This window comes from Hyperolius riggenbachi, chromosome 4 (assembly GCF_040937935.1).
Source record: "Hyperolius riggenbachi isolate aHypRig1 chromosome 4, aHypRig1.pri, whole genome shotgun sequence".
Classification (NCBI taxonomy): Eukaryota; Metazoa; Chordata; class Amphibia; order Anura; family Hyperoliidae; genus Hyperolius; species Hyperolius riggenbachi.
The window spans coordinates 125,306,521-125,320,154 of record NC_090649.1 but is presented as its reverse complement, the minus strand read 5'-3'; the positions used below and the strand labels follow the sequence as shown (position 1 = coordinate 125,320,154).

Genomic DNA, 13,634 nt, shown 5'->3' with positions numbered 1-13,634 from the left:
ACTTCCTGCCGGGCAGGAAGAAGTAAAGCATGCCGGGGCCGGAGACCAGAGCGGAGACGGAGCAGCGGTGACCTGGGGACTGGAGTCGCGCCGGCGGAGCAGGTAATGTATGCGGGCATGGGAAGCGGCGGCAGCACCACCACCACAACAGATTGTGAACGGTTTCAGGTTGAAATCGGTTCACAATCTGTTTGCAGTAAAGGCAGCCATACGATCCCTCTCTGATCAGATTCGATCAGAGAGGGATCTATCTGTTGATCGAATCTGATGGCAAATCGACCAGTGTATGGCTACCTTTACCGCGTTGCCAGATCTGTTAAAAATGAACCATCTGATGAAGGGGAAAAGCCGTATGTTATGGGACACAGGAACTCTAGTGTTGTAACACCTGAGCCCTGCACACCAGCAAGAAACAAAAGACACTAAACCGAAATGCATGCGAATGTGAAGCGGTGTATCACTACACACAAAACTGCCTGTACTGTTTAGTATGGCCAGGTTTGAAACCGCCAAATATTACATGTCCAGTAATTGTTTTAATGGAATCCTACAACTATTGTGGGAAAAAAGCTGCAGGTATCTCTTAGGAAGGGAGTACATGTATTTGAATTGCATGGGTTTTGCCATCAAGCAGAAAACGCATGTGAAAGTACACGTGATAAACGTCGACGTGCCGCACGGTAATTGCATAAGTCTTTGATCTGCAATGTGATTTGCATTTTAAAAATCGTGCAGCAATTTATTTTTCTCGTGATTTGCATACAATGCTTCCCCATGCAGCCAGAAAAGGTACCGTATGTGATTTGCATGTGTTTTTACTTAATGTAATGATCTAGTTACGTTTTTTTTCTCTCTCTCAAGTGTTGAAAAGGCAGATTCAAGCGGATCTTTCTCTGCGCTCTAAAAGATAAGCAACAACATAATAACCTTTACAGAAAAACATTTATTTTTTACTTCTTACAGAGCACCTCAGAGAGGCTGCAGTGTAGTTACCATACTTGGTTTGCTGGGAGCACATACAGGGTTAAGCTCCTGTGTTTACATATAGCCTGTCTGAACTGCACAAATCAGACAGAGATGACAGCTCAAATTACTGTGATTTATTACTAGCAGATAAGGGAGAATAGGACAGGCTGTCATTTCTAAATACAAAAAGGGTGGATTTCTCTCTCCATTTTCCCTCTCTCTTGTGGAAGAGTTTAGGTCCTCTTTAATTAAAAATCAAATGCATAAGTGCATAGACAAGTGTGCTCCCAGTATACTATGCTCTGTAATAAAGGAACGCTTCCATAGCTCCTAAATGAGTGGGTCAAAAAACCTGTGTGTCCCATTCACATCTAAAAAATAAAAACGCAAAAGTTTTGCGTTTTTGTGCGCTGTTTTTTACCCTCCTGGCGCTCCACTACGCGCTGCGTTTTTGTAAAGAGAAGCAGTTTTGTAATTCACTCCGACGCAAGTCAGGAAGTGAACTCTTTGGCCCGGAAAAGAATAAATACAACTTATTCTTAAAACTGCTCATGCAATCACTTCACAGAGCGATTTTGTGAGCGTTTTGCATTTTTCCTATACCTTCCATTATAGCAAAAACGCGTCAAAAATGGTACAGGCACCGCTTTGCTGAGCGGATCGGAAAGGAACCGCTCAGATGTGGACTCTCTCACACGGAATCATTGTTTTGTGGGCGAAAAAAAAAACCGCTTGTGCTTGAAAAAAAAAGGCAGAAAACGCCTCTAGTGTCAACGGGCCCTAAATGTCTGGTCCTGTGCTGGCTTCCCATGCTACATCTCCTCCGCCCTATAACATCCACATTACTAGAGCAAAAGAACAGCCCACTACTTGAACAAATCCAAAGACATTTTGGAAGCAGGCACACAATTTACGTGACCAGTTTTTAGGGTCTGCCAGAAAGGTACCTGGATATTATCTCTGCAACTGCGAGCCATTTAACATGTGCAGGTAGTGGAGGAACAGATCGCCATGAAATATTGGAAACTGGCCAACACTTTATACGAAGAAAGGAATATTTTTTTGCCATGCAAGCCTGCTGTATGGTAAAATAAACTGCCAATTATAGAAAACATGGTGCTTTCTAATGCTAAACAGGAAGCAAGGGAGCAGTTTTATTTACAGACTCACATGAAATGTGACATCATCTGCTATTATGGTGTTACTGCTCAGAATGCACAGCAGCACATAGGCGAGGCCAAACAGTACATGTAATTGCCTCAATACAGCTCAGAGCATGAGCTATCAGCGCACAGTCTACTGTAAGCTAAAGATGACTGTACATTACTCGAACTGCGCATCAATATCCGGAAGATTCAGTCTACAACATGGCTGCCTGACTACTTTTAATCGATTTTTGCCTAAACGATTGATCTGAAAAAAAAATAAATATATAACTCAAGAGGGATAGGTCGGGTGCGCAGCAATAGTGGCGTTAGGTTTCTAGATGACCAACAGACCCCCTGCTAATCTACCACCATAAGCAGTGGGTAGACCTGGGGGACTGGCAGGTGGACTTGGCTGTTCTAATATGTGTGCACTACACCGGCAGCAATAGATCCCTCTCAGATTCAATCAAAGAGGCATCTGATTGGTTAACTTTGCTGGCCAACTGCCAGTGTATTGGCACCTTAACCATTTCAGCCCGCGGGTTGTCACCTTATGGACAAGAGGAACTTTCACATCTCAGCGCTCCTCCCTTTCATTTCCCAATAACTTTATCACTACGTATCAAAACAAAATGATCTATATCTTGTTTTTTTTTGCCACCAATTAGGCTTTCTTTGGGTGGTACATTATGCTAAGAATTATTTTCATCTAAATGTATTTTAATGGGAAGAAGAAAAAAAAATGGAAAAAAATCAATTATTTCTCTGCCATTATAGTTTTAACTTCTTGGCAACCGTGTCACACCGATGGGCATGCAGAGGGGGGGGGGGGGGGGGGGCGGAGGAATGGGGCGGGGGAGAAGAACTAGCATAAAGTGATCAGACCCCACCAACAGAGAGCTCTGTTGGTGGGGAGAAAAGGGGGAAATCACTTGTGTGCCGAGTTGTGCAGCCCTGCAGCGAGGCCTGGTTTTTAGGGGGGGGGGGGGGGGGTAACACTGTGGTCCTCAAGTGGTTAAAATAAAACAAAAACTGTGGATGAAAGCCACACATTTTATTTGCCCATTTGTCCCGGTTATTGCAACATTAAAGTTATATCCATAGTACAATGTACGGTGACATTATTTTATTTGGAAATAAAGGTGCATTTTTCACTTTTACATCCATCACTAATTTCTAGCCCATAATTTAATAATAATAAACCCTCTTAACATATGTATTAAACATTTTTTATTCCCTAATGCCTGTAGGTGTAATTTTACTATTTGGCCACAAAATGTGCTTGCGCAGTACTTCTTATAAGCTACAATAAGTACACTACATAGGAAGCAATGCATTACATTGTAACTAAGGAAGTGAGACAGGCATTTATTGATGTCTGCATCACAATGGCCTAGAGGGGAGATGAATGAATGGGAACAATGTTCCCATTCATTAATCTAACGATCGGCAGTGGTAACAAGCGAGCGGGAGGGAGCACGGCTGCACCAATTGAGAATGATCACCGTTTTTGAACAAAACCAATGATCATTCTCAGTGGACATGTACGGATTGGCTCAGGGGACTTTTGTCCCCTGCCACTGATCCCCCTGTTGCCGGCAACAATGCGATTACGGGCTTCTGCCTGCACGATCACAAATGTAGCCCCTTAAGCTGCAGGGATGTAACGATCGCGTCTCTGCGGCTGTAGCAGCTGCGGACGTGCAGCTCACGTCCCAGTGGCAGTAATGGTTGATACATGAGGCCACCATAAAGCACTGCAGCTTTACTTACCTTGGGCTTCTTCCAGCCCCTAGAAGTCTGTGTCCCTCGCCGTAGTTCTACTGTCACCCTCTCCCCTTCGTAATGGCTGCCGACCCAGTCGGCAGCTTCTGTGCAAGCGCAGGTGTGCTCACACTCCTGCAGAGCCTGCACAGAACCCTCCCGACTACAGGAGCGTAACAGTGAGCACACCGGCATCGCCAGATCACCAGCCACTACAGGAGGACAGCAGAACTGCGGCAGGAGTGCGAGTAAGGCTGGCCGAAGAGTGCCGAAGAACTATTTGACCTAGCAGGTTGAATAACTCGCACCAGGGACAACGCGGGAACGACTGCATGGACTAAGAATCAGGAAAACTCTATGGGATCCAGATCCTTCCCTCTACATAAGTATGCGCTAACCTGAAATCAGATTCCTCACTTCAGATTCCCTTTAAGAGAACTGTCTGTTTTGTCCATGCATTTCACTAATGATTAACTCCATAAGGAAAGTACTTTTTGCAGCCTTTGAACTACAGGTTAGAGATTTTGTGCAGTGAAATTCCACATGCAGAAAACATGCCCATAGTCATTTCATAAGCCGGTTTTCTGGAGAACTGCACATAAAGTATAAAACACAACACAGTGAGAATGTTTACTGTGATTACATCATCTGAATATAAACAAAAAAAAAAATAATGTTGATTAACAAAGCTGTTAATTACATCTGCTATGAGCAGGATACACTTCAGCAATAATAACACCACTTTCGCAGCTGATCAGTGTACACAGGCACGTCATAGAAATATCTAGCAAGTATTTAGCAAATGACCTGTCTAGGTGTAGCACATGGCCTTACAAAGGCAACTCAGTATATGGCATATATTGTTTACCAATTGTCCCTTAATTATGTTATTCTAGTTCACACCCATTGATCAAAGATCAAGATCAACACTCACTGCCAAAGGAACAGTTTTCTGCACTGCCACCCACTATCCAGTCATATCGGTATACCAAAATCAACATTTAAAGAATGCCCAAGTACGGCTAGTACAAGTACCAATATTCTTCATGTCACCATTGTGCATTATCTTACACACTCCCATACATTCTCACTAAGGGCTGGCTCACACTGAGAAGGATTGGGGGTCGCCAGCGATCAGAACATCGCTAGTGCAGTGTCACCCTATGAGGGTGTTCCTACAACAGTGTTTCCATTTTTAGAAAATCAAAACTTGCTGCCTGTACAATTTTTCAGAGTGATTTTGTCCAACCTCCCTGGTGGAAACCTCGAGTCAGGCTTGGGGTGGAAAAAAATAAGCCAGGAATGGTAATCCCGAGCCTGACTTGGGGTAGCCGCCAGGAGGTATGGGGATAAAGCACAGTGTGGCGGTATTTCTAAATCAACTCCCACGGGATCCAGAAACTGGCAGTCATTATTCTTCTGGTCTTCAAAGATCCCTCAGGTGAGATAGCAGTTTGTTGTCATGATGGCAGGCAGCAATCTCACTATAGGGTTACAGCACCACCCAGGGGATGGAGGGAGAATTGCAGTGCTGGATCCCAGTGAGGCGAGTCTGTGCAGGGGCTGCCGCAGATGTCACGCCAGTATGATTTTTTTTCCTGGTTTTAGGGTCTAAAAGCTTGTGAAAAAAATTGCACCCTTTTTACCCTGAAATCCAGAAATCATACCGCCAGGGAGTGTAAAGGTATGTGCAAAAATACATATTCCTTTAAAAATCGCTTAGTGATTCCATTTTGCAGTGTGAACTAAGCCTAAGTGGAGAAAGCTGCCCTATTACTTATCAGGCTCTATTAGACTGCAAAGTGCTTCCAGTCTCAGTGTTCTCCCCAGAATTTTTTTTCCAGCCGGGTGGCATGTAAAAGTAGCTGGGTGGTGAGCAACTGGGGGAATGCATGGTCGGTACAACTCTGCTTACAGCATAAGGAGAGGATAAGGAGACGAGCTGATGACAGCCGGGTGCTCACCAAAATTAGCCGGGTGGAGCACCCATCTAAAAGAGCCTGAGGAGAACACTTCAGTCTAAAGGGCCATAAAGACACTAAACTATAGATGGCCTGCCCTAACAGAACAATTGTGATAGTTTCAGCCGATAATTTCCCAATAGTCTGCAACACCATAAGCATATTCTGCTTGATTCAGCTGTATGCACATTCCTGAGGAGAGGAAGGACCCTCCTGACTGCACACAGGAGCAAATCAATGGCAGAGAAAACTCTTGTGATCAAACACAGCAGAAGTGATGCCTGTACATAGATTTTGCAGGGCTGTGGAGTCGGAGTCGTGCAATTTTGGGTGCCTGGAGTCGGAGTTGGAAAAAAATGCACCGACTCCTAATGAATTTGTAACTGTAATTAAAATAGAAAATATGATAAAATGTTCTATTTCTCAGATAGTCATTAAAAATAATGTATATATACAGTAATAGCTGTGCTTAGTCTACAAAAATGAAATAAACCAATCAAAATTAGTTACTTGTGCTGCTTCAATAAAGCAGTCCCCGTATTTTTAAGGTCAGATATACATATCTGATTGTGACTGTATATATGATGTGTACACAGGAATCTCATATATACTAAATAACATCTATGCTGTAAGAATAAAGCCTGATGTGTAGCTGTGTCACTAATAGAGATGGTCAACGAGATGGAAATAATTCTGCATTGATGCTGATTTATGCAAATGTATGCACTCCCTTTGCTGATGAAATCAAATAATTTGATATGTTGTTAAAATTTGGTTTGGTGACTACAAATTAAAGGGTAACTGAGACGGATGAAAAGTAAAGTTTTATACATACCTGGGGCTTCCTCCAGCCCCCTTCAGGCTAATCAGTCCCTCGCTGTCCTCCACCACCCGGATCTTCTGCTATGAGTCCTAGTAATTCAGCCAGTCAGCGTTGTCCGGCCGCATGCCGCTCCCACAGCCAGGAACATTCTGCACCTGCGCAATAGTGCTGCACAGGTGTAGTATGCTCCTGGCGGCGGAGTGTGTGCATGCGCACTACGCCCGACTGGCTCAAATACCTGGACTCATAGCAGAAGATCCAGGTGGTGGAGGAGGACAACGAGGGACTGATTATCCTGAAGGCGGCTGGAGGAAGCCCCAGGTATGTATAAAACTTTAATTTCATCTATCTCAGGTTTACTTTGTTACACAGTAGTACTATACTCTACATATGCACTCCCCACAGAGCTGCAGGGAATCCACTGAGAATGCTGTGCACATTGAACACAGAGGTGTTGTCTGTTTACAATCTCCTCATTCCCCTGCAGAGTACCTGCACATCATTCTTACATGTACCCACACTTACATTGCTTAGGGCCTGAGATGTTCTTTGTTCCGGTTTGTACCTTTTACAAGTACTCTTACCAAGGACTAGCTTTAGTCTAAAGGGAATAAATATAGTAGTCTACATATCCTTCTCACTTCAGTTGTCTTGTAAAATTCCTACGCGTTGGCAGTTAAGAGACGAATTTCATGTTACATACTTTTAATCAACAAAATTGTAATATGCAAATTAGAGTAGTCGGAGTCGAGGAGTCGGAGGAATCCTAAACTGAGGAGTCGGTGGATTTTTGGACCGACTCCACAGCCCTGAGATTTTGCAACCAAAATGTACAGGATCAATGACTTCACCTGAAGTAAATTTACAGTGTGTAGGTAGGTAGCTTATATCATTCATTCTGTCCAGAAAAATATACTAGCAAGCTGCCACTGAGATGTGTGGCAAAGCGGCGGATGCCATTTGGTAACAAAATAAGGAGTTCCTAAAGTGGACTTTTATAAATCTGGCCCCAAGTCTCTGAACGGATGTGCTCTATCGCCTCATTTCTGCTTGTGTGAGCTAAACCAGTAAGCAGAAGTGACACGTGATCAACCAATAGCAACACCAAACTGACCACGTGTCTTATACAAGTTACAGTATTAGAGAGAAATACTGGAGATCATCACTATCATGAACATATACTAAGGCGCCATGCAAGCATCATATTTTGTATGGAGAAAGGTGGAATAAAGGAATCATCCTACTGCAGCAGACATTACTATTAAATTCATCAGATGATCACATGATTGTGTATTGCACAGGACATTTTTTGTAAAATACATCTAAGGTTTGCACCAGGCTCAGGGCTGTGGAGTCAGAGTCGAGGCAATTTTGGACACCCGGAGTCGGAGTTGGAGTCGTGGTTTCATAAACTGAGAAGTCGGGTGATTTTTGTACAAAATCCACAGCCCTGTTAAATATTAAACTAAGGAGTTGGAGTCGGGGCCATTTTGGTTACCCGGAGTCGGAGTTAGAGTGTGAGTTGTGGTTTCATAAACTGAGGAGTCGGAAGATTTTTGTACCGACTCCACAGCCCTGACCAGGCTGCAGTTCTCCATGTCAGTCCACTTGTGCCAAAGTCATGTGACTAGGTGGCCGACAATTAAGCTGCCCGTCTCCTTCCCCCAGCATCCTTCTCACCTACATCATCACCTGGAAGCTAAGCACATCTAAAGCTCTGTACACATATTAGATGAGACTCGGCAGAGGTGGCAGATACCGACTGACTCCACAGAGAATCCAACGTGTGTACAGCAGCCACAGACGCCCTCTTGACCACTTGGCCAGTATTCTGTCCTGCCTTCAGTCCAATGCGGCTCTGTTCCCCCTAAATAGAACAGAACACGTTGCTTGCTTGAAAGCCAGCCATGCACCTGTATCTCTGCAATGTCACTCAAGGGATGGGGTCCAAATCTCAGCAGGGCTGTAGAGTCCGTACAAAAATCATCCGACTCCTCAGTTTATAAAACTACCGACTCCAGGTACCCAAAACTGCTCCGACTTCACAGCCCTGGATCTTAGTCGGGCGACAGTGACCAAGCGTGCACATATGCCTTAACTGAACACTGTGCATTTAGTATTTCATCAATAACAGCTGATAACTTCCTGATATCACCGGTTCACTTGGTGTACCGCCTCAACATCTTTTAAGCCTGTCATACACTGACAGACTTAGTCTGATAGACACCAATTCAGAGAGGGATCTATGATTGCCACATACTGCACAACAAATTTTTAATAAATGTCAGCATATCTATTAAAAATCAATTATCACTGCTCCTCCAGGTGTTCCCCCTGCTATACTGCTCTCGCCGGGGCCCCATGCAGAATATTAGCGCAGTGAAGCACTCTCTCCTCTCCAAGGGACACCCTCCTTCCTCTGTGACACCGTCATCTCACGCTGCCTGTGACCTGGCAGTGTAAGCGAGTGTGTATATGCCACCCCATCACTACTGGCACCAGGAGATGACGGCAGCACGCTGGCTGTAGATGTTATTCTGATAGCACTTTTCTGCACTAATACCCTGCATGGGGCCCAGGGAGCAGCATTAGCAGGAGGGACACATCACTGGCTCTGGTCCCCAACACCCTCCTCCCTGCATAAATATAGACGCAATCCCTTCGCCAATAGATCAGCAAAAAACCATCATGTCCAATCAGTGATGTCGGTCTGCAAGAATGGGCAGCGTGTTGGGGAAACAATCCCTGGCAGATTCGATCTGAGTGATCGAATCTGACGGGAAATGTTTCATAGTGAACGGGCACAAATTCACTCGCCACTGATCCTGCCTGCTAGATCCAATTTTTTAAATAAATACAATGGAGCTCACTGCAAAGTAATGGAATTCCTGGAAATGCAGTGTGATCAAAGCAGTACAGAGGGTAATTGGGATCAGTGTGATCACAGCAGAGCACTAGGTATTAGAAGTCAGCAGAGTGAAGCAATGATTAGTAGGCGTCAATGTATTATTGGCAGTGACTAGCTGATGTAAATGTCATGACGGCAGTGCTGTGAGTAGCAGAGATCAGTGTCATGACAGCAGTGCTTTGAGTAGCAGGGATCACTGTGATTATTGGCACTTTAATTGATGGCAGTTCAGTTAAGAGTTGAGATCACAGAGGATGGCACTGAATAGCAAGATTCACAGCAATTATGGCAGTGCAGTAAGTAGCAAAGGGTCACTGATGAGGCAGTTCAGTGATTAGCAGAGATCACAAAAGATGCAGCGCATAGCAAGGATCAGTGTAATGTTGGCACTGCAGTGAGTAGCAAGGATCAGTGTGATGATGGCACTGCAGCGAGTAGCAGGGATCAGTGTGATGATAACAGTGCAGCAAGTAGCAGTGTGGCGATGGCAGTGTAGTGATTAAGAGTGGTCAGTGTGGCGATGGCAGTGTAGTGATTAAGAGTGGTCAGGGTGGCGATGGCAGTGTAGTGATTAAGAGTGGTCAGTGTGGCGATGGCAGTGCAGTGAGTGGCAGGGGTCAGTGTGACGATGGCAGTGCAGTGAGTGGCAGGGGTCAGTGTGACGATGGCAGTGCAGTGAGTGGCAGGGGTCAGTGTGACGATGGCAGTGCAGTGAGTGGCAGGGGTCAGTGTGACGATGGCAGTGCAGTGAGTGGCAGGGGTCAGTGTGACGATGGCAGTGCAGTGAGTGGCAGGGGTCAGTGTGACGATGGCAGTGCAGTGAGTGGCAGGGGTCAGTGTGACGATGGCAGTGCAGTGAGTGGCAGGGGTCAGTGTGACGATGGCAGTGCAGTGAGTGGCAGGGGTCAGTGTGACGATGGCAGTGCAGTGAGTGGCAGGGGTCAGTGTGACGATGGCAGTGCAGTGAGTGGCAGGGGTCAGTGTGACGATGGCAGTGCAGTGAGTGGCAGGGGTCAGTGTGACGATGGCAGTGCAGTGAGTGGCAGGGGTCAGTGTGACGATGGCAGTGCAGTGAGTGGCAGGGGTCAGTGTGACGATGGCAGTGCAGTGAGTGGCAGGGGTCAGTGTGACGATGGCAGTGCAGTGAGTGGCAGGGGTCAGTGTGACGATGGCAGTGCAGTGAGTAGCAGGGGTCAGTGTGACGATGGCAGTGCAGTGAGTAACAGGGGTCAGTGTGACGATGGCAGTGCAGTGAGTAGCAGTGGTCAGTGTGACGATGGCAGTGCAGTGAGTAGCAGGGATCAGTGTGACGATGGCAGTGCAGTGAGTAGCAGGGATCAGTGTGACGACGGCAGTGCAGTGAGTAGCAGGGAACAGTGTGACGACGGCAGTGCAGTGAGTAGCAGGGATCAGTGTGACGACGGCAGTGCAGTGTAGCAGGGGTCAGTGTGACGACGGCAGTGCAGTGAGTAGCAGGGGTCAGTGTGACGACGGCAGTGCAGTGAGTAGCAGGGGTCAGTGTGACGACGGCAGTGCAGTGAGTAGCAGGGGTCAGTGTGACGACGGCAGTGCAGTGAGTAGCAGGGGTCAGTGTGACGACGGCAGTGCAGTGAGTAGCAGGGGTCAGTGTGACGACGGCAGTGCAGTGAGTAGCAGGGGTCAGTGTGACGACGGCAGTGCAGTGAGTAGCAGGGGTCAGTGTGACGACGGCAGTGCAGTGAGTAGCAGGGGTCAGTGTGACGACGGCAGTGCAGTGAGTAGCAGGGGTCAGTGTGACGACGGCAGGGCAGTGAGTAGTAGGGGTCAGTGTGATGATGGCAGTGCAGTGAGTAGCAGGGATCAGTGTGATGATGGCAGTGCAGTGAGTAGCAGGGATCAGTGTGATGATGGCAGTGCAGTGAGTAGCAGGGATCAGTGTGATGATGGCAGTGCAGTGAGTAGCAGGGATCAGTGTGATGATGGCAGTGCAGTGAATAGCAGGGGTCAGTGTGATGATGGCAGTGCAATGAATAGCAGGGGTCAGTGTGACGGCAGTGCAGTGAGTAGCAGGGGTCAGTGTGACGACGGCAGTGCAGTGAGTAGCAGGGGTCAGTGTGACGACGGCAGTGCAGTGAGTAGCAGGGGTCAGTGTGACGATGGCAGGGCAGTGAGTAGTAGGGATCAGTGTGATGATGGCAGTGCAGTGAATAGCAGGGGTCAGTGTGATGATGGCAGTGCAATGAATAGCAGGGGTCAGTGTGATGATGGCAGTGCAGCGAGTAGCAAGGGTCAGTGTGACGATGGCAGTGCAGTGAGTAGCAAGGGTCAGTGTGACGATGGCAGTGCAGTGAGTAATAGGGGTCAGTGTGATGATGGCAGTGCAGTGAGTAGCAGGGATCAGTGTGATGATGGCAGTGCAGTGAGCAGCAGGGATCAGTGTGATGATGGCAGTGCAGTGAGCAGCAGGGATCAGTGTGATGATGGCAGTGCAGTGAGCAGCAGGGATCAGTGTGATGATGGCAGTGCAGTGAGCAGCAGGGATCAGTGTGATGATGGCAGTGCAGTGAGCAGCAGGGATCAGTGTGATGATGGCAGTGCAGTGAGTAGCAGGGGTCAGTGTGATGATGGCAATGCAGTGAATAGCAGGGGTCAGTGTGATGATGGCAGTGCAGTGAGTAGCAGGGGTCAGTGTGATGATGGCAGTGCAGTGAGTAGCAGGGGTCAGATTGGTGAAGGTAGTACAGTGAGTATCAGGGATCATTGTGGTTACAGCAGTAAACAGAGCCAAGGGTGGTGATAGAAGCGCAGTGGATAGCAGAGGTCAGAGATTCCATGTGATGTCTCCCTATGTGTTGTGGGCAGCACAGGCCGGACACTGGGCGTATTCTCCGGCCTCAGAATACTTACAGACGTGCGGTGGAACAGCAGAAGCGTGGTCCCCCCTCTGCCGGGACCAGTCAGTGCGCGGCCTTTCCTCTCTAGGGCGGTACACGGAGGGGGGATCCTTTCTTCTCCGTTGTCTTCCTGGGCTTTTGTCCTCCTTGGTCACTTCCGGGGTGTCGAAAAACCGGTGGCACAGCTGGGGCGCCCCTCTTTTCCTTCCTCTCCCGGGTGTCTCAGCAGAGGGGTCACTCCGGGGGAGTCTATCTCTCTTCCTTCGGGTCACTCCGGGCGGCTCCTCCCGTCTCTATGATGTTCTCGGTCCCAGATAGATAGCTTCCGGCGCACCGAATGACGTAAGATCGACTGCGACCTCTGTGGAACTGTGAGGAATCCCTTTGATAACTCTATGGCAATACTGGGTAGAAGGGCTGTGGGTGCTGCGTGCTTTGTTCAGAGGCTCCCCCGTATGGTTGAAAGGAGAATGAGACGCAAAGTGTTGCGTGTACACAGCTGCTATGCTAATAGACTAGGGGAGACGTGCTTATAGGCTACAAGGCAAAGACAACTGTCAGAGCTATTAAAGGGTGTGACATTCCTAGAAAGAGGTGGAGGGATGAGGGGGTTGTGCAATTCAATGGCCTGTAGCTTGATTCAAAAAGTACAGTAGTTGATCTGTTGAGAGCAATGTAATTACTTGTGTGCTCCTTCTCAAATAATGCATGAGTGGTTTCATTTTTAAATACCTTTTCTGCTTTTCATTTTCATTTTACTTGCATTTAATATGACGTGCATTTACGTTTTCAGGAAAGAGATGTCTAATTTTACTCCGCCACATGCGTTTTATCAGTATCTGTTCTCTATGAAAAAATGCATCTATGAAACGGGCGTAACAATAGACCCTGCAAGGGTGCAGCCACAGGGGGGGCCAGAAGCCACAGGGGGGCCCATCCTGAGAGACTGAAAGCTAAGGGCAACAAGAGAAAAAACTTTCTACTCTCTGTACAATTATTCTAATGACTGCATCTCTGTATGTTTGAAAACATGCATACTCTCTCACAGAAGCTAATGTAATTGATAGAGAAAATGCCTGCAGTGCTTCATTGCTGTCTGTTTTTATCTGCATGGGCAAAATACATTAAACACAAACCTTACCTGTGCAGAAAGCAGGGGAGGAGGATTGGTTTGGTGGGAGGGAGGGGGGC

The 13,634-nt window shown here is 47.0% G+C and overlaps 1 protein-coding gene across 1 annotated transcript in view; it reads right to left on the bottom strand.

Annotated features, from left to right (window-relative positions):
• LOC137571443 (calcium-binding protein 39) overlaps positions 1–12,802 on the bottom strand; it is an 80,049-nt gene extending 67,247 nt beyond the window's left edge. The window contains exon 1 of the mRNA XM_068280558.1: positions 12,457–12,802. The gene's annotated coding sequence lies outside the window, so the exon portion shown is untranslated. The remainder of the gene's footprint in view (positions 1–12,456) is intronic.
• Positions 12,803–13,634: the final 832 nt, after the last annotated feature.